The following is a 24,570-nucleotide window of genomic DNA, read 5'->3' on the forward strand; positions in this document are numbered from 1 at the left end:
GAGGTGACACCCTTGACTTTTAGCCACCAGATTAGAAACCAGGCATCAGATTTCCCATTTTTGTCGCTAAAAACTAAATCAATATGGAGAACATTACGCTGAGTGAAATAACGTCAATCACAAAAAAACATAGAGTGTATGATCCCACTATTATCAAAAGTCAAGAATAGATATACACACTGAAAGCAAAGTTCTTTGATGGTTACCAGGGATGGGAGGCAGAGGGACAGGGAATCACTTTCTAGATAGAAGACACTTGTTACCTTTGGTAATGGGGAAAGGCAATCCCAAATGTGAATGAAGTCAGCACAACTTGCCCAAGACAAATAAAAACACAAGCAAAAGGGATAATTTCAGCAAATGCTATAATGTATATAATTTTGCAACAACAGAAAAAATAACTAAAAAATATCTGTGTGGTTACATAGGTAGATACGGAGACACACGTGTATAGGAAGACACATGCGAGTAAAAGCACTATGTATAGGTGTATCCACAGAAATACGTATAAACACATTTGTGTGTGCTGTATATGTAACAAACCACATAGGGGGCACAATTACAGAGGCTTCCTAGACATATCCAAACAATTCATGGGATTGGTTTACTGATTTGAAAGGCTTGAGATCACAGTCTCGGGGGACAACTTAATCAATTGACAAACATAGTCCACAAAGATAATGTTCTACATTCTAGGCTGGTGAGTAGCATCTGGGGTCTTAAAAGCTTGCCAGTGTCTGTCTAAGTTAGAGCTATTGGTCTCTACTCATCTGGAGTTAAAGAGAATGAAGGAAACCACAGAATCAAAGAAACTAGCCCACAGAACTAACAGCCCACATGAACCAAGACCTCTTCTAGCCTAAGACCAGAAGAACTCGATGGTGCCCAGCTACCACTAACAACTGTTCTGACCAGGGATACAACAGAAGGTCCCAGAAAGAATGGGGGAAAAAATGAACAAAACTCAAATTCCTAAAAAAGGCAGACTTACTAGACTGATAGAGACTAGAGGTGCCCCCGAAACTATAGCCCTAAGATACCCAGCACTGGGTTTGTGGGTTTCTGCAGGTCACCTTTCAGCCAAATGATAGATTGGCTTATAAAATAAACAATATCACCCATGAGGAATGTGTTCCTTTAATCAACTATATGAGACCAAACAGTCAACATTTACCCAAAAGCAAAGATGAGAAGACAAGATGGGGAAGGGAAACTAGATCAATGGAAACAGAACAAACAAAATAGAAATAATGAGAACGCTGACGCATTGTAAAAACTGTAACCAACGGCAAACAATTCATGTAACAATTGTTGAAGGGGAACCAAATTTACCATGTAAACTTTCACCTAAAACACAAAGAAATATTATTTTTAAAAAAACGAAACCAAGTCCATCAAGCTCACCTTTTCCATATTCTCAGCAAATTAACAGAGTTCCTCCAACCTTCTGTCCCCCCATTCAATTTTTACTTAAGCCCCACTGAGTGCTTATTGTTGTTGTTAGTTGCTGTCCAGTCAGTTTCAACTCATGGAGACTCCAAGTGCTAACCGTTGCTTAAAGATGATTAGGACAATCTTTTACAACAAAGATGGAGCTGGACTACCCAGAATGTAGATTCAGCTTTTACACTTTAGCATGCCCTTATCTGTACGTTTTGCACAAAGGGCTGGTGACCAAAAAGGCCCCAGAACCGCTCAGGACAGGAGAAAGAGGGACTTAGAGGAAGACCCAGGGTCACAGCTGCAGCCTCAGACTCCTCCAGCTCAAGGGTCAAGCTCCCCAACAACACTGCTCCCTCTGAAGGGGCTGCCAACAACCAGCGCCAGACTGAAAAAACACTGACCACCTTCTGGGGGGCTGGGGCCTTTGTGTTTGGTTCTTTTCAGTCCATGGCGCTGATAGCCAGGCCAGGCCCTACTAGCTACTTTTGTTTCATGGGAGCAACGAAGGCAGGAACACAGGGGCCTCGGCGGCTGCCTGCCAGAGACTCCAAGTTAAGTTTTGCTGGTGAGTGGCCGGCGGGGCACAAAGGAAGGAACCACTGGGGGAGGGGAGGCCACAGAGCTGGAGGGCTGGGACAAAGGGGACAAGAGACAAAGGGACAGGAAAAGGGAGCCCGCTTTCTCCTCCTCCGAGGAAGGAACTCCCCATTTAGTCTAATATTTCACTCACACATCCCCAGCAAGAAATGCGCGTTTTAGAAGGTGGCTTCACGTGCCCCCAGACCCCTGCGCCCCTTGGCTGGACGTTCCCTACCCTGGTGCCCCTTCTCCTGCCTGTCCAGACCCCCTCCCTGGCCCACTTGTTCCAAATCAGCAAGGCTGACTTTGATTGTCTGTCTTTCTCTAGCCCTGATCTGCCACTCTGAAGAGAAACAAAGAATTATTTATTTGTAGAAAAGAAAAGCCCTCAAAGCGTCAGCCAGTGACAGACATGATACTTGCTACACTGGAGTGAGGAGGCAGGAGTGAGGTGGTAGGTATTCTAGTCTGGGGGTGGGATGGTTTCACCAGCAACACAACCCACCACACAGACCATGCTCTGCTCAGTAGCTTGCTGAAATCCCACCTCTTCCCCCTTTATGGTGTTTTGAAGCCCCCTACCTCACCAAGGAACCCTGGTGGTGTGGTGGTTAAGCACCTGGCTGCTAACCTAAAGGTCAGCAGTTTGAACCTACCAGCTGCTCCATGGGGAAAGAGGTAGCAAAGATTACAGCCTTGGAAACCCTAGGGGGCAGTTCTACTCTGTAACGTAGGCTCACTGTGAACTGAAATCGACTCTGTGGCAGTGGGTTTGGTTTTGGTACGGGTCTACCTCACTAGGAGGTTGTGAGGATTAAATGAGATTGCAGGTGAGAACACCAGGACCAGGAAGTCTGTGATAAAGACAGCAAAATCTGAAAAGTGGCTGAGGCTTGCCCAGAAAGGGCCTGTCTCTCCCTTAAGCAGGGGAAGCGTCAGAACTGTCTTCATTGCAGTTGTTGGTTTGTTTTGCTTTGATTATGATTTTAGTAAGGGAGAGAGACATGATCTCATCACATTTTGTATTAACAAAACTACTCTGGCATCAATGCTCAGGACCCAGCCAACAAAAGGGTAGTCCAAGGGTAAGGCCAGGAAACTGGGGGTCACCAATGGCGTGAACAGCAGGAAAAAGCCAGGAGCCACAGTCCCCCTTCAACAGGCCACAGCCCTCCCAGATTTATAACAAGCTGGCTCCTTCCCTCCCTGCCCACCCAACCCCTTGCCCATGTCAAAATCCTTCCCTCTCTGGACACCACTTCATTCACCCATACACCTGCACACCTACTAGTGCCGAGCACAGCCCTAGGGTACTGCATCCTTCACAACCACTGTTCTACAGCAGAAAACTTGTATTGAGTACCGACTCTGTGCCAGGCACTGGGGGTGCACTCGTTTGGTGGGGCCTGGAAAGGGCATGTGGGGTGACGGGGGCAGGCAGCAGGGGTAGGCGCTTGAGGAGTTGCCTCTGTTAGTGGTGAAGAGCCTGTAAAAGCAGAGGAGGGAGGGCTCTCTGGTCAGAGGGAGGAAAATGGAGCCAGGCCAACTAACCAGGGAGAGGTGGAGAGATCTGCTCAGGACTCCTCCCTCCTACAGGGTCTGGGCTGGGTGGTGGCCTCAGCTTCTGGCGTCCCTGGGGCGAGCCCTCCTCCCCAGAGCAGCAGATACTGCTGTTCCAAAGGGGAATGGCCCCTTCTGTGGTCTGGGCAGGCTAAGTCACACCCCCTCCACCTTCCCTTCCTTGTTTCAGCAGCCCCTCCCCACAGCCCCGCTCACCTCCAGCCCCAAATATTTGAGGATTTCAACAACTGGCCTGCCGAATAATTAGACCAGTGATTGGGCCACAATCGGCTCTGGATCAGAACCGGTCCCTCCACTGTATGCAGTGACAGCTTCTGTCCTCAGGAAAAGAAAGCCATGATGACACATGCTCCACGTTAAAAACGTTTTTTCAAAAAAAGATAGGGAGGAGGGAGCCATCTGTATCTCAAGGCCGCGAGGCGGCTCTGGACAGGGCCAGCAGGCCATGGCCAGTGCCAGCTTCCTGCGAAGCTGCAGCCCGTGGTGGCCCCAGCCCATGACCCCGGCCCTCCCAGGCAGGGATATTCCAGGACGAACTCGCTGACTCACCGGAAAGGGTGGCGCTGTGGCGGGCACCTGTGCCTCGGAGGTGGCCACAGCCTGGCTGCAGCGCCCAACCCCAACCACAGCAGGAGGCGATTTTTTGGTGTTTTTGGTAAAGCCTAGAAAAATTAACTCAGGTCTCACAAAATGTACACTCCTAAAAGCTCCCTTCAAACCAATATACTTTTCATTCTTTTAGTTAACGTTCTTGTGGATTCATGTTACCAATAACCAATAACGTTCTTGTGGATTCATGTTACCAATAACCAATATTTTCAAAATTTTACTAGAATAACAGCCTCACAAGGACGTTTTCTGTGTCAACTGCTTGTCCTGTGTGTGCTACCTCCAAGGTGCAATCATCACTTTCTCCACACCCTTAGCCGGCCCTTGACAAGGCTCTGGAGTGGCTTAGCTCAGGCAATCCTCACACCAAGGCCAAGATCACACGGACGCTGGGGCCGCGAAGGTATCGTTTACCACTACTTTACAGAGGAGGAAGTGCATACTCAGTTAAGTTCAAGCAACTGGTCCAAAAATCACAGAGGCGGCGTGCAGAGCCAGGGTGCCAAGCAGGCCAAGGGAACGGTGACCTCACTGATTTTTCCCCATCAGGGTAAGAGACGCACCAGGGGAAACTAGAAAGCATTCCCGTGCCTTCCTGGGGAGAAGCCAATCTAAACTAGCAGGATGTGTCTTATACTTAAAGAAACGCAGTTAGCGTTTTAAAATATATAAACCCCAGAAAAAGGGACTCTGTAAGCTCTGTGAAGGCAAAGGATTTGACTGTATCCTTTACTACTCTATCCACACCTCAGAGGCATGAAATATCTGATGATGGAAAGGCTAGACTGGATGGATGAATATCTGAAAAAAATATCTGCTACATCCTGTAGTAGGTTTTGGATAAAACGTCCTCCCTACCTGATACCATTAAACTAAATTAGTTGCTATCAAGTTAACTCAAAGAGACCCCGTGTATGTCAGAGTAGAACTGTGCTCCACAGAGCTTTCAATGGCTGATTTTTCAAAAGCAGGATACCAGGTCCTTTCTTCAGAGGTGCCTCTCAGTTAGCAGTGAACATGTTAACTGTTTACACCACCCAGGGTCTCCTACCTGATACTATTAAAAAAAAAACCAAACCCACTGCCGTCGAGTCAATTCCGATTCTTAGTAGAGTCTTAATAGAAAGTCCGTGTTTAGAGAGAGTATTTCAAGCCCATGCAACAGCCTGAATTGCTGGCTGAAGCCCCTCCCCTAGGGAGTGGTTGGATCCTCCCTAAAGAACAGGCAAAAGTCACTCACAATCAGAAGCACCTGCCTGCATACAAAGATCCACAGCCCCAAGTCACCAGCAGCCCTGCTGGAACCTTGTTTATCCTTGTCTGCTAAGCAAACAAGAGTCTTCTCAAATAATGCAAAGGTCAACCGTAGATTTGTGTGGTATGATAAAAATCACCACTGACCTGAATTACAGGGGATCAAACAATAAAATATTCCTGCACAGACAGGTGGGAGAGTCAGACAAATCAGAACTGGGCCATTTTCTATCTCTTAGGTTAACACTCAACTAAGACACCAGCTCAGTGATGGAGTTCAAGACTTCAGATCACATCTCTGCCTCCCCACTCCCCAAACCCCCTTTACAAAACCCAAAAATTGGGCAGAAGGGCTTCCAACCTGAGTCCTCAGAAGTTGGCAAACCACTTGGTTAACTGAACACTAAGCATGTTTCCGCAGGTCACCAAGGACACTTCATGTCTGAAGCTCCTTGGATGTGTCACAGACCTTCTTCAGAAAAGAAAAGCAAACACGACTGCCAGGGCTCAAAGTGAGAAGCCAAGACTCGGACTTCAGAGTCTTTGAAATGCACAGACTGCACACAGATGGGGCCCCAGGAGGTGGGCAGCCTTTTTGGTACTTCCTGATCAGTCTTTCAGTCAACAAACGTGTGTTGGCAGTGCCAGGCCCTGACTCCTCCACCACGAGCCTGGCCGTCATGGGCTCAGAATGATTCTGAGAAGCTTCTTAGAATTAAACAGTATCTAAACTGACACACAAAAAATGAATTGGGCTCCCCCAGGGAGGAAAAGAATGGAGAAAAGTGCTCAAAGAAGGGAGAAGCTGTGCAAAGGCCCTGAGGTAGAGGACCTTGGCCCTTCCCTTTCTTAACTAGAGCCCAGAAGCATTTGGTGTCTAAATCTCGGGGTCCACGCAACATCCCCTCAACAAAAATACACAGCCATAATTTTTATTTCAAAACACAGAAATATTCCAAAGTCCCTCAATTTTTTCAATATGCAAGGTCCACTACCTTCTCACCTCTCCTTGCTGACCATTTCTTTGGTGGTTTCTGAGGAGCAGTAGTTTCTAATTCCTGAACAGCTCATGCGGGCCTCCAGTTTATGACACACCCTAGCTCCTCACTGGAATGGGCGCCCCAGCTGCCTGTCCACGTCTCCAGAGCAGGCGTGGGCAGGGAGGGGGCGGACGTATTTCCTAACCACGAGACAAGAGCAAACCCAGTCTGCTCTGGGCAGCACAGGCCAGGAAGAAAGTAGGAAGTCATCCTGAGTGCAGGAAGTCTTCGCTGATCCCTAGATGAGACCGGAGCACAGCTCCCAGCAACAGGCCTGGCTACCGGCAGTGGGCACTCTGTCCTCAGAGGGAAAGACTGGGAGCAGGGAACAGGGGTGAAGGACATGGCGTACACTGGGGACACACAAACACATCTAACCTAAAAGCACTCTGCTCCATAGGCTGTCTCTGTCCTCACCCCACTCCTCACCAAAAACAGACTTCAGGAAGAAAATGAATCAAGTTTTACAAGCTTCCCTATTTACCCAAGGCTACAAATCTATCAGTGGGAAGCTTTTAAAATAAACTCTCTCTTAGCGCTGCCATTTCCTTTCTTCTATTTGCCACCATCCCTCCAACACACATACACACACACACACACACACACACACCCCCACACACCCACTATACCTCTTACAGGTTTCTTTAACCTTGGCTATGGGCCCTGAGTCTTAAAGAGGAATTTCAAATATACCACTTGTAAATACTTCCTGCTTTTTATTCTACTCCTCTCATTTACTCATGTTTCCAAACACACCCCAGTACGGCTCCCTAAGCAGGGAAGTGTCCTGCCCAAGAACACTGGCTACCTCTCAGCCTCTCATTCTTTCATTCCAGAAATATCTGCTGGGTATCTTCTAGGGTACTCTGCATCATAATCTCAAAACACCACTGTAAACTGAGCACAATACCCATTTTACAGATGAGGACACCGAGGCGCAGAAGTTAAGCAACTGCCACACGTTACACTGTTGAGTGGTGACCCTAGTGGGGATCAGAGCCCAGGCTGCTCTCCTTCCAAAGTCTTTGTTCTTTGCACCCTGGTTCCACCCCGTACCTATCAGACACAAAACGCAAAGTTGCTTCCTTTTTCAAAAAAATGACTCATTCTGGATCACCAACGGTTTTATCATTAAACCTCGAAGAGCTAAAGGCCATTTAACTGGTGCTTCAAAAAGGATCACGGAAAATACAGCTACCAGAAAACCCTCTAGAAAGCAGAGCCCGTGCTTCAACACTGGCACCACCACTCAGTGGGGTTCCTGGAGGCACAACCGTTTAGGCTAGCTTTCCCCAAGACAGGGAGGCTGACCAACTGGCCACAGTACAACATGACAGCCGGGCAGTCAGGGACCTGGAGTTAACAGTCTCAACCTCCCACTCCCCACGGAACTTTGAGCAAGTTGCTTACCTTCTTGGGTCGTCACTGTACAAGGAGAAGCGAGGGCAGGGTGGCCTCCTATGGTGGCTTCAGGTCCTCCAGATAAAATGACCCACGTGTCTAGTGTCTTACAACTTCTAGAGCTGACCACTTTTGTGAATCCCCCCAGAGCTGGGGAGAAGGTAGGGAAGGCAGGATGGCAGGTGACAGGTCCAGGCTGTGTGCTGGCAGATAGGCCCAGGCTGTGTGCTGGGCCTACAGCTAGAAGCAGCTCAGATCTCACCCCCCAGTTCCAAGGCTGATTCTAACCCAAATTCGTTTTAGCAGAGAAGGCAACAACATAGTATTCCCCAAAAAAACAAAATGAGAAGAAGGGACTTGTTCCACCTTCAATCCAGTCTACCCCATTCATCCTGAACTCTCTGGCTGGTTTTCTATCCCTCTAACGCCATTAACTGGTCCTACTTTCTGATTTCATCTTCCTTCCCTGACTCATCCTCCCCAACAAGAAGCCTCTCTGGGCACCATCCCCGGTGATGACCTAACCGAATTCCCTTCTTTCATGCCTGTCAACAACCCCCCAGTGCCATCCATTCCTGCCCTGACCCTCTATACCTGGGTGGCTCCTTCGCTCTCCACTTTCCTCAGCCATAAAGCAGAGGGAGCAAAAACTTCATTCCATCTGTCCCCTTCACTGGGCTGTCCCATGTATGAGAAATTTATTTATAAAAGGTTGGATATTATTATTCACAAGGACTGACATCTCTGAGATCCCACCATCCTTCACACCCAGCTGTTTCCTCACTGGATTCTGCCTCCTGTTGCTTATCGCTTCCGAGGTTTTGCTCAGAAAAACCCCTGGAGCCCAGAGACTAGTGGAGACCCTAAAAAAGAATTCTAACTCAATGACTCCTACTGCTTCAAGTTGAAACCCAACCTCTCATTTAAAACAAAACAAAGCTGTCAAATGCCACACCATCCCTCCATCAAGAAAAGGATTTCCCACAGACCCTTTCAACTAAGCCCAATGTTTCCTCTAGACTAAAATTCCTTCTACCCTACAGAAGGGCCTTCTCGGATTATTTTCCTTCAAAAAAACATAATTTACACATTGAGTGTCTTTACTTTCCAAACCATTCAGAATTAGGGAAAGGGGGGAAAAAACACGTCTGTTTCTATTTGAAACTGTCAAAATTAGCATTCAGTAATTAAAAATCACACCCTTTCTCTTAATAACCTAACCAGCATGATACAATCAGGTTGTGCCAACTCTTTAATCTAATTGACTAATTACAGATTTTAATTTAGTCAGTTACTGAACAACTGTTGACAATTTGTTTTCATTAGGGACAGAACAGAATAAATATTTAGGCTTCCAATCACAAAGGCTCTGCGATCAGCTCTCTACTGTGACCCCAACTCCAGAGCAAGCTCTGGCTCCATCAATATCCTCTAGACACAGGTACCCAGGCTGCTCTCACACCACTTCATGCAACAGCCTGGGCCCCACGAATCTTCCCACAAGTCCCTCTGAACACAAAAACTTTAAGTACAAGCGGCGGCCTCCATTCCCAAAGTGCAGGCAATTCCCAAATTCACACACATCACTCAGGAAGTGGCAAACACATAAACATTGTGAAGAAAAATAAATTCAACACTACATGTCACTGGCTTTTAAGCAACAAAATAAGTTAACAGTCAAAATAGGTTTATCTGCATTCATCTCACTGGCAAGCAACTGTCACTGACTTTTTTTTTTTTTTTAACCAAGAAACACGTCTACAGGTTTCTATTGAAATGATCCAATTCTTTCAAAGTATATTTTCCCCCCAAAGGTACCCATCTCCCAAAATAATATTGAAAGTTGTCAAAACAACAGTGTGGCTCAAAGGCTAGGAAGGGGGGGCCCAGGGTTCAAACCCAGGCTCCATTATTTAAGAATTTCATAACCATGGAGTTGCAGGTGTTAAATACCAAATATCATGCCCACAACAGTGCCTGGCCAAGGGTAAACGTACAATAAATGCTGGTCACTGTTGTCTCAGAAATCACTTTTGCATCTCTCATTGTCTCCACACTACGAATTTGGAAACCGAGGCCCAGAAAAAAGATACTGACCAATCTAAAGATACACCAATCTAAGGCCCAGAAAAAAGATACTGACCAATCTAAGTGGGAAGCTCGATGGAGGGAGATGATTTCTGGACTTGCTGTCCAGTGATTGACCTCTTCTACCCAGATGCCAGCTGAGGCTCTCACAGGTTTGTAGGGAACATGGGGCTCTGGAGCATATTCTGAAGACAGGAGCCTTCCATTTGGGCTCTTACAGCCCTCAGGCCTTCCACCCTCCAAGCTGTGTATCCCTAACACAGAAGTTTGCTGGAACTGCCTGGGAAGTGGAGGCAGGGGCAGGGAGTGACCCAGAGAGGGGCTCAAAGGTCCTGAAAGAGACCTCTGTGTTCTGACCTTCTGACTCCCAGGGAGACATGTGAGGGACTTCCCTCCATGGAAAACCAAACCAAACCTGTTGCCATTGAATCAATTCCGACTCATAGCCACTCTACAGGGCAGAGTAGAACTGCCCCGTAGGGTTTCCAAGGAGCAACTAGTGGATTTGAACCGCCAACCTTTTGGTTAGCCGCCGAGCTCTTAACCACTGCACCACCAGGGCTCTGCTCTCCACAGAGGTCATCCCTAAGCAAAGTCAGAAGGAGTCACCTACACTGCTAGGTGGGTGGGGAAAACACAGATATAAGTCAGCAGTTCCCAGCCTAATGATTCTAACAGGTCTCAAAAACTTTACTAGGGACTCTTGAGGCACTGACAATATTTTTTAAGCTTAACAAGAATCAGGTTTGCCTCAAGTGAAAGGGAACCAAAATTCCTAATGGTTTCTGTTGACTAGAATTCTACCAACTTGGCTGATCAGAAGCTCTAGTCAGCAACTATAAATACATAGTTCTTGTTTTTTGTTTTTCTTAATGAAAATTCATGATGACTCAATGCATGCTATCTACGTGCAAATAAAATATTTTCATGCATGGAGTTCACAGGGGGTGGGTGGTAGGAGATTAGTACAAGAGGGCCTTGTTAAGTGAAGAGATAGGAAAACTTTTCTTTGAGGCATATAGGCCCAAAGTAAGATGTCTTCTTCCTGAGCGAGGTCATTAAAAGCCAGCCTAGTCCCTCCACCCGTGGAGAGGCACAGTACTAGTAAGGAACCATATGACCCACAGGCAGGGCTTCAACTGGCTTATCTCCCTCACATCCCATTCCTATCTAGTCCTGCCAACCTCAGGCTGGACAAGGAGTCATCAATTAACCAGGTATTAATTCTTAGAAAGGCACTATGGTATGATCTTGAAGAGTACCTTGGAAAAAGGCAGATCTAAGTTTAAGTTGGTGTCCCTGGGTATGCAAGTGGTCAACGTCCTCAACTGCTAACTGGAAGATTGGAGGTTTGAGTTCCCCCAGAGGCACCTCAGAAGAAAGGTCTGGAAATCTACTTCTGAAAAAATCAGCCATTGAAAACCCCATGAATCACAGTTCTACTGGCACACATGGGGTCGCCGTGAGTCAGAATCAACAGCAACTGATTAAACTGGTTAAGCTTAAGTTGCGCATTACTGAATCCCTCTAGTGTCTCAGTTTCCTTATCTGTAAAATAGAATAAAAAGTGAACTCAACCTATAGGGCTGCTATTTTGAGTACTACATGAAATAAAACATAAAGCACTTAGAACAGTGCAGGCAACAGTTAACACTCAATAATTGTGCACTATTTTCATCAGATCTTCATTTCTGAAATGGGACCATGTCTTGTCCCCTACATTGCCCAAAAGAGGTAAAAACAGAATAAGGAAGCTTTTTAAAAAAATCTTAATATATAGTAAGTGCTCTATCCACACTAGTTTCCTTAACTCAACAAAGGATTAATGATTATTATTAAACCATAAGGCCAACAGCCAGAATGCTCATTAGAAGCAAGGATGGTGAGACTTCATCCCGCATACTTTGGACGTATTTTTAGGAGGGATCAGTCCCTGGAGAAGGACATCTTGCCTGGTAAAGGACAGAGTCAGTGAAAAACAGGAAGACACTCAACGAGACAGACTGACACAGTGGCTGCAACAATGGGCTCATAACGATTGTGAGGATGGTGCAGGATTGGGCAGTGTTTTGTTCTGTTGTACATAGAGTCGTCTTGAGTCAGAACCGACTCGACAGTATGTAACAACAACAACATAATACTGTAATTTTGTAATTTATCCCTCACTGAAACCACTGCCTTGACTCCCGACAGCTCAACCTGCCACAGATGATAATCACTCTCCAAAATCATGAGGGCCAGAATTAAACATTGTTTTTTGACCGAGTCTCCTTCTCTTCAAGTTTCCTTTGATGAAGACACTGCTAGCAAAATAATGCCAAAGAAAATATGTCGTGACACACATACACACACACACACACACAAAACCAAAGCCTATTGCCATGGAGTCAATTACAACTCACAGCAACCCTATAGAACAGAGTAGAACTGCCCCATAGGGTTTCCAAGGCTTTAATTTTTATGGAAGCAGACTGCCGCATCTTTCTCCCACAGAGCAGCTGGGGGGCTTGAACTGCCAACCTTTCGATTAGCAGCCAAATGCTTAACCACTGCACCACCAGGGCTCCCATGTAGCACCAATCAACTACATTTAAGTTCATTTTCTGTAGCCTGGGGTCAGAATCAACTAACGCACTCTGGTGATCCAGTTTTCTGCAATTCCCTATTCCACGCATTAGCTCACTGACAGAAATTCACTGTGGTATTTAAAGTGGCAGCCATCACAACTAACTCAAATTGTATTGGCTTCCCCGATGCTGAAATGCTCTGCTGAAACCATCAATTGGCCAATTCGGAGATAACGTGGTGGCTGAAATTCCCTGTCATGCTGTAAAATCCCCTTTCTGAAGCGGCTTACCAGCTCAGAAGATCCACAGAGAAACCTGCGACCACAGCTCCAGGCCAGAACTGCCCCGTCTAACACAAGCAGGCTGGCGGGGTAGGACCTGGAGGGCGGAGGCAGGGCAGCACTGCCAAGAGGATGGGCCTCCAGAGAGAGAGAAACATTTTCTACTGGAAGTCTTCTAAGACACAAGGAGAAAAGAGCGGCAGCCTATACATGCCCGACACCAGGCCTGCCCACTGGGCCATCTGTTCCCTCAGCCCAGCCTGGATGGCAGAAGCCATGGGAAGCCCATGGCAGCCCCCAAAGTAAACTCAGCAAAACTCCTAAGGGATGGCAGGGACACACACAGGCTCCAACCTCTGAGGTGGAAATATTCTAAAGTAAGGGCCTCCCAGGAGGCTCAGGAGCCCGTTTTACCACAGACTTGCTATGTCACTACCATACTCCATGCCTCAGTGTCCCCATCTGTAAATTAGATGGTCCTTGATAAACATTCTATGATTTGACTATTGAAAAGATTTGTTTTCTAATGTTATTTTGTTGTTGTTTTTGAGAACTCATGTTCAAAATCTGGTCTCAAATCATGGTCTTGAAAAGGAACCATGATTTACAAAGCATTTTCATATGCTCTCGTCTAACTTCAAAAAAGCTGGAGAGGCAGAAAAGCCAGGCCTTATTTGACATTAGAAGGCCTGGTGGTGCAGTGGTTAAAGCACTTGACTGCTAACTGAAAGGGTGACAATTCGAGTCCATCAGACACTCCACAGAAGAAAGATATGGCAGCCTGCTTCCTTAAAGATTTACAGCCTTGGAAACCCTACAGGGCAGTTCTACTCTGTCCTACAGGGTCGCTATGAGTCGGAATCGACTTAACAGCAGTGGGTCTGGCTTGGTTTTTTGGTATTTCACATTGGGAGTCAAAGGTCAGCAGTTCAAATCCATCAGCTGCTCTTTGGAAATTCTGTGAGGGCAGTTCTACTCTGTCTTATAAGAGTCACTAAGTTGGAACTGACTTGAGGCATCCAGTGTTTCACATTATCTTGTGTAACAGACAAATAAAACTAAGGCAGGCTCTGAGAAGCCAAATGACTTACCCACGGTCACCTTAAAGAATCAGAACTTGAACTCTGGCCATCTAAATCCAAATTCTATACGCTTTCTAATGACACTGCTTTAGTGCTACCACCAACCCGCGCAGCGTACAGGCGGCCCAGGAATAACTGCTAATTAACTGAGTGCTACTTCAATCCAACCTGCAAAGCCATGCCTTGTCCATCCTGACAGCTCACAGAGCTGGACCTAGCATCCCTGACGTGGGGTAAGTCTGCCACCCCAGAGCCGACTCTCTCAAATAGGCGTTTTGTAACTGGGAAAGAAAGATCAGAGCGAAGCCTCAGACAGTAGCCCCAGAGAGCAGCTGTGCTTCTTAAGGTCAGAGGACTGTGAAACAGAAGTGAAATGTCAGGCGCTTCACCCAAACACACAAAGAGCAGGGGTTACAAAGCCTGCCTCAGGAGCTGTGCAAACAGCTGTCACTAGGAGGGGACAGGGAATTTGGAAGGCTGGGCCAACCTTGGTCAGACAGGATGCCCTGCGACCTAGACCTATTCTCAGAATTCTCACTGTGGCCCACGCCTGAGCTCTGCAGATGTTCGGACAACACGCTCCACAGGGGAGCAAGGACCCTGCCTCAATCACAAAACGGCAGGAGGAGTTGCAAACTTTGTGGGCCTTGCCTAGTAAGCCATCTGGATTCTGCTACCGAAAAGAGTGTCCCCATTGCCTTCTCAGGCCCTCGGTCCCCTGCCCACCCCTGAGCATGAACAGCCCTGGTTAAGCTCCTTCAAATGGGAGCTATTGCTTATTCAGCATTCAACGAGTATTTACTGAGCACCTTCTATTATTTAATGAGCTTAAGAATAAGGCAGCGAACAACACAGACAGAAGTATGAAGGGCCCACCAGACACCATTCGGAAGTGAGGGAGGGATTTGCTGGAAAACAATTCTCCCAACAACTCTGAGTCGTAAAGAACAACTGCCTTCTCATTACAGATGAGGAAGCTGAGACTCAGCAACTGCTTGAAGTTATCAATCTCAGCTCTCTCTGGGCTAGGGACTTTCAAACTTTAGACTGGGACCCGTAACGAGGCAAAACGTACACTGCAAACCCAGGACACGCATACACTTATACACATACATAAATGACTGAAACAGAAATAATAGTTTTTTTTACTTTTTCATTTTTTGTAATTGCCAGTCATGACCCATTAAGTTGATTTTACAATGCGCTAAGGGGTCACAACTCACAGTTTACAAAACTGCTTTCTCATGTGCCATTTGCCCATCTCCATTAAAGCATGTATTTGACACGCTTGATCCCTGGGCGGAGATCAAATGCTTCTCACTTCTCAAGGATCACAGTCTTGCTCACTAACCCCAGGATTTATCCAAAACTGCAATATGCCCTAAGACTGCAGATACCAGAAGGCGGTGGGGGGGTGAAGAAGATAAAGTTCCTGTCTTCAAAAAGCTTTCGATCTAGAAGGGGGTAGAGAAGAGAGGTGACCTTGACTCAAACAGCTCTCCTTCCAGAACAGAGAAGTAAATGAATAAGGCTATCACAGAGTTTCTAGACAATAAAGAGGGAAGAGGGGTGTCTTCCTGTGGGGGTGGTCCCGGCGGGTTTGGTAGAGGCAGCCACATTCAAGGCTAGTATCCCCGGTGGTACAACAGTTAAGCGTCCGGCTGCTAACCAAAAGGTTGATAGCTTGAACACTACTCTGCAGGAAAAAGACCTGTCAATTTGTTCTTGTAAAGATTAAACCAAAAAACCAAACCTGTTGCCATCAAGTCCGTTTCAACTCATAGTGACCCTACAGGACAGAGCAGAACTGCCCCATAGGGTTTCCAAGGAGTGCCTGGTGGATTCAAACTGCTGATCTTTCAGTTAGCAGCCATGGCGAAGTTCTACTCTGTCATGTGTGGTTGCCATAAGTTACAATTAACTCAACGGCACCCAACAACAATTTGCCCTACAGAAAGGTGGATGGCAGGCGAGCAAATCAGCTCCTTCTCTCAGGTGGTGTGGTACCAAGCAGACACCAGGGGGCAGAATGAGAAGGGGCTGGAGAGAGGGCCCCGTTCCAGACTCTCGGAATAACGCAAGTGCCTAGAAGGAGAGAAGACAAATGGTGGCTGAAAAACCACATGCCAGGTGCCAGCCAGGCGCGCCCATGCCTCGTCTCATTTAATCCTCACAGGCACTGGGCTGGTTTAGGGGCTGTATAAGTTGCCCCTACTCACCCGGGGGTACTCAGGGAAGGTGGTTCAAACCTAGGCTTCCAGAGAGATAACCAACACGTGGGCAAGCAGGTGATGGTTCATGACTCACACACTACACAAACCCCTCACACCAAGGCCATTCTGCTGCTGCCCGCCTTGGCCAATCACTGTGAACACCGGCCATCAGAAAGTCAGGATTTACACCAGGCCTGGGTGAGATAATAAAAACGAGAGCACACGTTTATGGCACTTACGCTGTGCCAGGAACTAGTGCATGTGTAGGCTCATTTAATCCTCATGACCACCTTAGGAGGTTGTTTTTGGTGTTAGCTGCCATCGAGTCAGACCCTAACTCGTGGCGACCCCATGTGCAACAGAACGAAACCCTGCGCAGTCCTGCCACACCCCCATGACCAGCTGCAGATCAGACTGTTGTCATCCACAGGGTTTCACTGGCTGATTTCAGAAGCAGATCACCAGGCCTTTCCTCCTAGTCTGTCTTAGTTTGAAAGCTCTGCTGAAACCCATCCTGCACCACAGCAACACACATCCACCCGACGGACAAGTGATGGCTGAGCTTGAGGCACATTGAACAAGAATCAAACTTAGCTCTTCCACTTGGAAGGCAAGAATTCTATTACTGAACCACCACTGCCCCCATCCTTAGAAAGTAGGTATACTTTATTACCCCCTTTATCCACCTGAGGAAACTGAGGCACAGAAAGGTTAATTATGGCATACAAGTTCACACAGCTTTAAAGTACAGTCAGGCAGCACAAGGGAAGGGAAAGAGTCCTGGACCTGGTGACCTTGAGCAGGGCATCTTTCCTCCCTGGGCCTCAGTTTACCTACATGAGAGGACTAGATGATCTCCAGTTCCCACACCTGCAATCTTGATATCCGCATATGTGTTAAATACATACCCAACCTGCAACACAAGTGTCAAGGGATCAAGGTACCTTTGGCCTAAGGTCCCCACTAGAGACTCCACCTCTCTTAGGAAATTAAAAGGACCTAAGGGACACTGCAGGGAGAGCTGGGTGAGTCCTGGCACCCTCTGAGTGTTTACATGCTGCCCTCCTACCCTGACTCTGTGCATCCAGGTCTCCTGGATAAACAAGATCCTCCTACACGACACTTTCCAGGCACTTACCACGTCCTGGGCTCTCTTCAACTAGACAGTGAGCAGAGCAGACACTCAGGAACCTGGCCTGAATCAATGCTCCTAAACTCCAGTGTCCTCTTCCTGGTCTGGGGGTGGCTAAACAAGGATCTGGCTCACTCCAATTAAGTCCAAGAAAGAAGCTGATGTCTAGAATGGTCCCCCCAGACCAGCAATGGCCAACATGTCCCCCTTCACAAGCTCCCCTTCTTAAGGCTCCTTGTGGCGCTCCCTTGTTCAATCAAAACACCACGTCAGGACACTAACAAAACCCTGGCCGAGGGGCTTCCAACCCTGCCCATCCCTAAGAACTCTGACACAGCGCTTCACAGCACAACCAACTCTTCCTAGATATCTTTATAGAAAGTCCTTTCTTATGTCCACCCCCGATGGCCAAAGCCAAGGACAACCCTTGGACCTATTAGAAAGCCAAGAGAACAGACCGTGAAAAGTGAAGGCTCCACAGTTAACAAGCGATGTAGAACCTAAATTTAAATACAGATCTCTGCTGATGTCAAGCTGCAGGCCCTTGGGCCACACCATTCAGCTATGCAGCAGCCGCACCGAGCAGGACAGGACCACTGTCTGATACAGATAAGGGGTGCAGACATCTCAGGGAGCATTTATCAGGCCCAGTCTGTGGCAGGACTGCCAGCTCTGCCCCTGTCAGCAGGGAGATCAGGGTCATGGCGAGGGAGTGGTTAGAGAAAAGGCTCAGTGGGGCAACACTGGGAAATTCAAGTTTCCAGTTCCCTCTCCCTAGGTTCAATTTCCTGTCCCAGAAGAATGGGGTGCTATCTCTCCACCATATTAAGAGGTTTTTTTGGTGGTGTTTTTTTTTTTTTTTTTTTTTAAAAACTTTAGGGCTGTAACGAGAAAAGAAACAAATTCCCCGGACACCAGCCACACACAGCCAACTCTCACATACCTCATATTCGTCCTTTACAACAACCACACAAAGGAATCACCATTTCCCCATTTTACAGATGGGGAAACTGAGAATCTGCAAATGCCCCCAGGCAGTGGACTGGAGCGCAGGTGCACATTTAAGCCACTAGTCAGAAGCCAGGCCCTTCAAAATTCTGAGCCTTCAAGACCCAGGAAAAGAAAAGCATAAACATTCCCAAAACTCATCTCATGAAGGCTACAGAAAACTCCATTACTCTGTGAATCAAAAACGCTCATGATTGTCTGTTTGCCGTATGTTCCAAGCAAAACGTATTAAAGAAGTTTATGTGAATCACCCAGTGCACTTGTGCTGTGGTCAGAATTACCAAGCTAAAAAAGATTAATTTTTCTAAATACGCTTAATTGTCAGACACTGTAAAGGCTATAGCTAGTGTAACATTTCTGTTATCTTGGCTGACAGGCCCTCAAGCACACATACCTCCCCCTTCCACTTCTCCCTCTTAAGACTCTCTCTCTCACACACACAAACATACACACACACGCAGAGAGGCAGGAAGGTCAAGGGAAGGGGTCATGGCACCTTTGGCCTGAGGTCCCCACTAGAGAATCTGCCTCCCTTAGAAAATTAAAAGGACCTAAATGACACTGCAGGGAGAGTGGGGTGTCTCCCAGCACCCTCCAAGTGTTGGCTGGCACAGAGCGAACTCTCGTCCAAGTTTGCAAATGCTTAGCTAACAAAGATGGCATTATGCAAAAGACTGGTACACACTGCTGGTCTTGGAGTTCAAATGGAGTGACCACTGCCAAAAACTTTGTTTGGGTTCCCACCACTCCCCCAGCCTTCAAATAAAGGGCAAGGATTTGCAATTTGGGGTCTTGCCGCCACTTGAAACCCATTAAGGTAGCCGCATGGCCCGGCTTCTGGCAAAACGCAATTCCAGTTACTCATTTAGTGTTTAATTAGCTATCGAAAAAGGAGGCTGGAAGCTTCTGGGGTAAGAGGAACTGCAGAAAATGGGGGGGATCCCAAAGACGGGACCCAACACTAAGTTCTGAGCTCTAAGGGATGCTGGGAGAGAAACAACTATGTGTATGTTTTGTTTTTTTTAATCTACCACACAAGGGTGCTAAGGGTCAGAGCCAATGGCAACACTGTGAACTTGCCAGGACCTCTGGGCAGATAGCTAGCCTGGCTTATCGTAAAGTGAGCACACCCTCAGCTGCTGGAGTCCAACTGCAGGCCCTCTCCCCTATACCTGCCTATACTGCCACCTCTCGTCTCCTATTTCCCCCAAAGAATGATGGCAGCTGTGGACACTCCCTGCCTCACTCAGCACATCCAAGGAGAGCCCTCTCAAATATCACTTTGCTATTTCAAACCCACCAAGGACGCTGGGCCTCTGCCACACAGGCACAAATACCTCAGCTCATGTCCATGCCCATGACTCTGTGGCACTTTCCTACTCTGACCCAGCCTCCTAAAGACAAAGTCCCACAGCCGGGGGGAGAGAGGGCAGAGTCCTGCTGAGTAAAAACACAGGGGTAAGAGAGGCAGCCCGTTGAGTCAGGGTTCACAACAGCGGAGCAGAAAGGGGCCTTAGATCCTCAGATCAGGGACACTGAGGCTCGAGACTCACCAAGGTCACTAGACTCCCTGCTCATGACACTCCCCAAGTCAACCTGGGATCACAGATGGGCTTGGGATTTGGGCAGTAGAAATCATATACAAAGTCTCCTTTATGGGAGCACATTCATTTTCTGGAAGGTAGGTCCACAGCTTTTATCACACCACTGCACCATAACACACTCCCTACCCGGACCTGAGGCCTCACCTCCTCCATGATTCTGCCATTCACCTCTCAGAGACTTCAGTATAATTTCTCTGCTAAACTCACTTCCTCCTTAAATACATATGGCGCACCAACGAGGTGCCAGGCACACTTCAGGTCAAATGCAAATACCCTCCCTCTGTTTCACAGACATTCTTTCTCAAACAAGTGTGCCAAAAGCTGAGAGCTACAATCTAAATGACAGTGCCTAGCCAGCTCTACCAACTCCTGGCTACGTGCCCTTGGACAAGGCATCTAAACTTCAGGCCTCAGCTTCCTCACCTGTAAAATGGGAGTAATAAAACCTGAGCCACAGGGCAGCTGTAAATGAACACGGGCAGTGCAAGGAACAATCACCCTTCTCTAGCACCTATGGCTCAAAGGCCCCTCAGGGCCTTAGCTACTCCACTCATTCCTGAGACCAAAAGAAAAACACAAAATTAGCTATCACAAGGAGGGAAAGCATTGCCGGCAATTCAGTAAGGCACAAAAGACACTTCCATTAACCCCACAAACCCTGGAGGAGATGAAAGTGGGGAAGGTGGCCTGGGTACTGCTGGACCCACATAGGAGACACGCATTGGTGACATCAAATCTTAAATAAGTCATTTATTCCTCCTAGAAGGAAGAGTCAGCGCTCATCCAGTTGGGAGTACCTATATTCAAAGGCCAGGCCCCAGACTACAGGGTCTAATAGAACCCAAAGAGACCTCCAATGGGACTCGGAAGGGCTTTAGTCAACATTTCCAAGGCCTGAGGAGAACAGCAAGGAAAACCCCAGCAGGGACCCTACAGGCGGTTCTTCCAAGGCTGCAGGGGCCCTTCTGATGTAAAGCAAACCCATTTCTCAAAAAAGTTCACCCTCAGTACTGAATCCCCCCAATTTTCCACGTTATATGTGGTCGGCAGCTGGGCTCTGGGGCTTATGAACAATGAGCCAAGAACACTGAAGTTGCCACGTGTGAGGGGGGAAAATAGACTATGACTCAAATAAAAACTCACCAATTCAAAGAAAATTAACCCTTCCCCCTTCCCACTGAGTCACCTGGCTCAATTCCAGGGCCCCACAACCCAGGTCTTGACCTGGGAGGGCCTTTGAGATCACCTGACCCAGCTACCGGGGAAATGTGAAGAGGTACCAGATCACAGAATTGTCCTCTAAGAGAGGTGAAGACAGGCTCTGCCATTGGAGGTCCTTCTAAATCCCACAGGAGTCAAGGGACCCCCACTCCCCGGCACCCTTGTCAGCACTTACTACCTGCCAAGGGCCCATGTCTGGCACCTGGGATACATACCCTGGAGAAGCTTTGAATCTCCTTGATAGAAAACAGAAGGCCAGTTAATGCACATTTTTTATTTACATTCCATTTTGTTTTCTGAGAAGAAGCCCTGGTGGTACAGTGGTTAAGCACTCAACTGTTAAACCTTTCAGCTAGCAGGCAAAAGTGCTTAACCATCTGCGCCACCCAGAGACCCCAAGGCAACTAGTTATGCCACATTAAAGTCACTTTGCTCAAGATTGCCCAGCAAAAATTAAGTCACCAAAACAGCATCTTCCAAAATTCCACTCACTGTTCCTGCCCAGGTTACTCACTGGCCCCAAATTACCTATTTTTTCCTACCCATAGTTCCTTAACTCCTTCATTCGATTAGTGTAAGTCCCTACTATGTGCAAGGTATTGTGGGAGCTACAGAGATGAATAGAGCATGGCCTCTGCCATGGAAAAAATTAATAAGCTGAGGTTGGGGTAGCTAGGAAAGACAGATTTAAATGAGAAGTCAGTATAGGTACAAACAAAGGATACTTGCCATGGACCTGTGGGGCTGAGTCACAGTGGTGTTAGGAGCTCAATTCTGAAGTCACTCATGACTTGTGTTTAGATCGTAACTCTACCACTCACCAGCTGTGAATTAACCTCTCTGTGCCTCAGTTTCTTCATCTGCAAAATGGAGTTAACAATGTGCCTACTCTCACAGCAAGAATAAACGATGGAGGATATGAGGTACTGAACCTACTGAGCTTGACACAGTGGCCTGGCACATGGAAAGCCTCCAACGGATGCTTTCTATAGTGGTTTTTATAGACGCTGGGATGAAGCAGCGATTACAGCATGCAGAAAACTATAGAATCCGAATGAATAAGAGATTAATGCATTCCTCACAACTGGACCAATGAGCAACATTATGATAAATGGAAAAAAAAGATTGAAGTTGTCAAAGATTTCATTTTGCTTGGATCCACAATCAACAGCGATGGAAGCAGCAGTCAAGAAATCAAAAGACGCGTTGCATTGGGCAAATCTGCTGCAAGGAACCTCTTCAAAGTGTTGAAGAGCAAAGATGTCACCCTGAAGACTAAGGTGTGCCTGACCCAAGCCCTTGTGTTTTCAATCACATCATATGCATGTGAAAGCTGGACAATGAATAAGGAAGACCGAAGAAGAGTTGACGCCTTTGAATTGTGGTGTTGGCGAAGAATGTTGAATATGCCATGGACTGCCAAAAGAACGAACAAATCTGTCTTGGACGAACTGGGGCAAGAATGCTCCTTAGAGGCAAGGATGGCAAGACTGCGTCTTACATACTTTAGACATGTTGTCAGGAGGGATCAGTCCCTGGAGAAGGACATCATGCTTGGCAGAGTACAGGGTCAGCGGAAAAGAGGAAGGCCCCCAACCAGGTGGACTGACACAGTGGCTGCAACAATGAGCTCAAGCATAACAACGATGCTGTGAGGATGGCACAGGACCGGGCCGTGTTTCGTTCTGTTGTGCATAGGGTCGCTGTGAGTCAGAACTGACTCGACAGCACCTAATAATAACAACAAGCATTCCAGGCAAGAGGAAGGGAGACCAGGCAGAGGCCACTGTATTAATTTTATTGAGAAGAAATTAGGGCTAACTGTGGGAACAGAGAAAACAGATGAAAATTTAAAGACAAAGAGAAAAGGTGGCTCCTTTTCCCAGGGAAGGTATTCCCTAATTTTCCAGTTGCTTCTCTGCTACCACCCCTCCGACTTCTTAACTCCCCTTAAACTCTTTCTCACCCCATTTATCAGTCCAACCCTCCTCCCACATGACCTCACCCTCAAGCCACACAACACCAAGAAAATCTCAACCCAGGAAAGAAGGCTTGGGTCCTCAAACCTTTGAACCTAGGCTCATGGTGTGACCTCATCATCTCTTGGTAGCATCTTCTAAATGCCAATACCAACCTCAGCAATCTCAATACAATTCTACTGCCATTCCTTAACAAATTACTGAACCAAATCCATGTATAAACTTTCACTGCCACCACGTCATTTCAAGAGCCCTGGTGGCAGAGTAGTGGTTAAGAGCGTGGCTACTAACCAAATGGTCCACAGTTTGAACCTATCAGTCGCTCCCTGGAAACCCTATGAGGCAGTTCGACTCTGTCCTACAGGGGTGCTATGAATCGGAATCGACTCAATGGCAACAGGTTCGGTTTTTTGGATATCGTTGCAAGATGGCAGACCAAACCATGAATTGTCAAAAGAAGTCTCACATTATTTACTAGAGTACCAAGCTCTGTTAACCTTGGGAACGTTAGCAGATGTTCTGTATCAAGAGATTTACTTGAAAAAGACATGTCCGCTCATCCCACTCCTCTAAAATGAAACATTTGCATAGTAGTAAAGGACTAGTTACACAAGAACTGTCTGTTTATAGATGTAAAAAAAGAAATGGTTTTTTAATAGGTAGGAAAATCATACTAACAAATTATTTTTATTAGGCTAATATACCTCTTAACCTCCCCCAACCTCTAGTTCAGGAAACCCTATGATCATCACCATCAGTTAGTTCCACGGGATGTTCCCAGAGGAACCACATCACAAGTAAACCAGTCACCTCTGCCTTCTACTATTAAAAGTTTACCAGGCTATAATATCATTCACCAGCTTCTCCTTTTCAACCCTGGAGACAGCACAAGAGCTGGTCAATTTCCTCAGAATTCCATTCTCAGGGCATTCAACTGTTCAGTCATAGCAAACTTTCATCACACTGAATATTCTCAAAACCAGTGAGCCTCCAGCTAAGTCTCTAATTCTTCGTATTACAGGAGTAACTTTCACCATGAAGCTATTCATGGTAATGGGATGTGACCACTTGTGAAACTAAACCAGATGGGTTCTGGACTCTTCAGCTAGTTCCAAGCTCTGCATGCAGGGGACACAGATGACCTGGCCGAGTGGGTTGGACCTGATAACATTCAAGTAACCAACTTCCACGCCTAGAGCATGAGTTCATCCCTACCCACCTCACGCAGAGAATAAGACCAAATAGATCACCTCCTACGTGAACGAGGACATACACACATTTAACCACGTACAGGGCCAACAGGAAGCAAGGACATGGACAGAGCCATGGAAAACCCTCAGACACATCCCCATCCATCTCTCCCAGACAGATCCTAATCTGTTTTGTCAGCTCATCAAGTCTGACTGCAACCCCCAGCTAGACAAAACTGGAGTCCAATTTTTCTTTTCTTTTTTGCAGGGGGGAGTGTAGGAGGGGGAGTGGACCTAC

At 47.1% G+C, this 24,570-nt stretch overlaps 1 protein-coding gene across 3 annotated transcripts in view; it reads right to left on the reverse strand.

Annotated features, from left to right (window-relative positions):
* SSBP3 (single stranded DNA binding protein 3) overlaps positions 1-24,570 on the reverse strand; it is a 181,216-nt gene that overhangs the window by 151,240 nt on the left and 5,406 nt on the right. The gene's annotated exons all lie outside the window — the stretch shown is intronic.

This window comes from Elephas maximus, chromosome 3, assembly GCF_024166365.1.
Source record: "Elephas maximus indicus isolate mEleMax1 chromosome 3, mEleMax1 primary haplotype, whole genome shotgun sequence".
NCBI lineage: Eukaryota > Metazoa > Chordata > Mammalia > Proboscidea > Elephantidae > Elephas > Elephas maximus.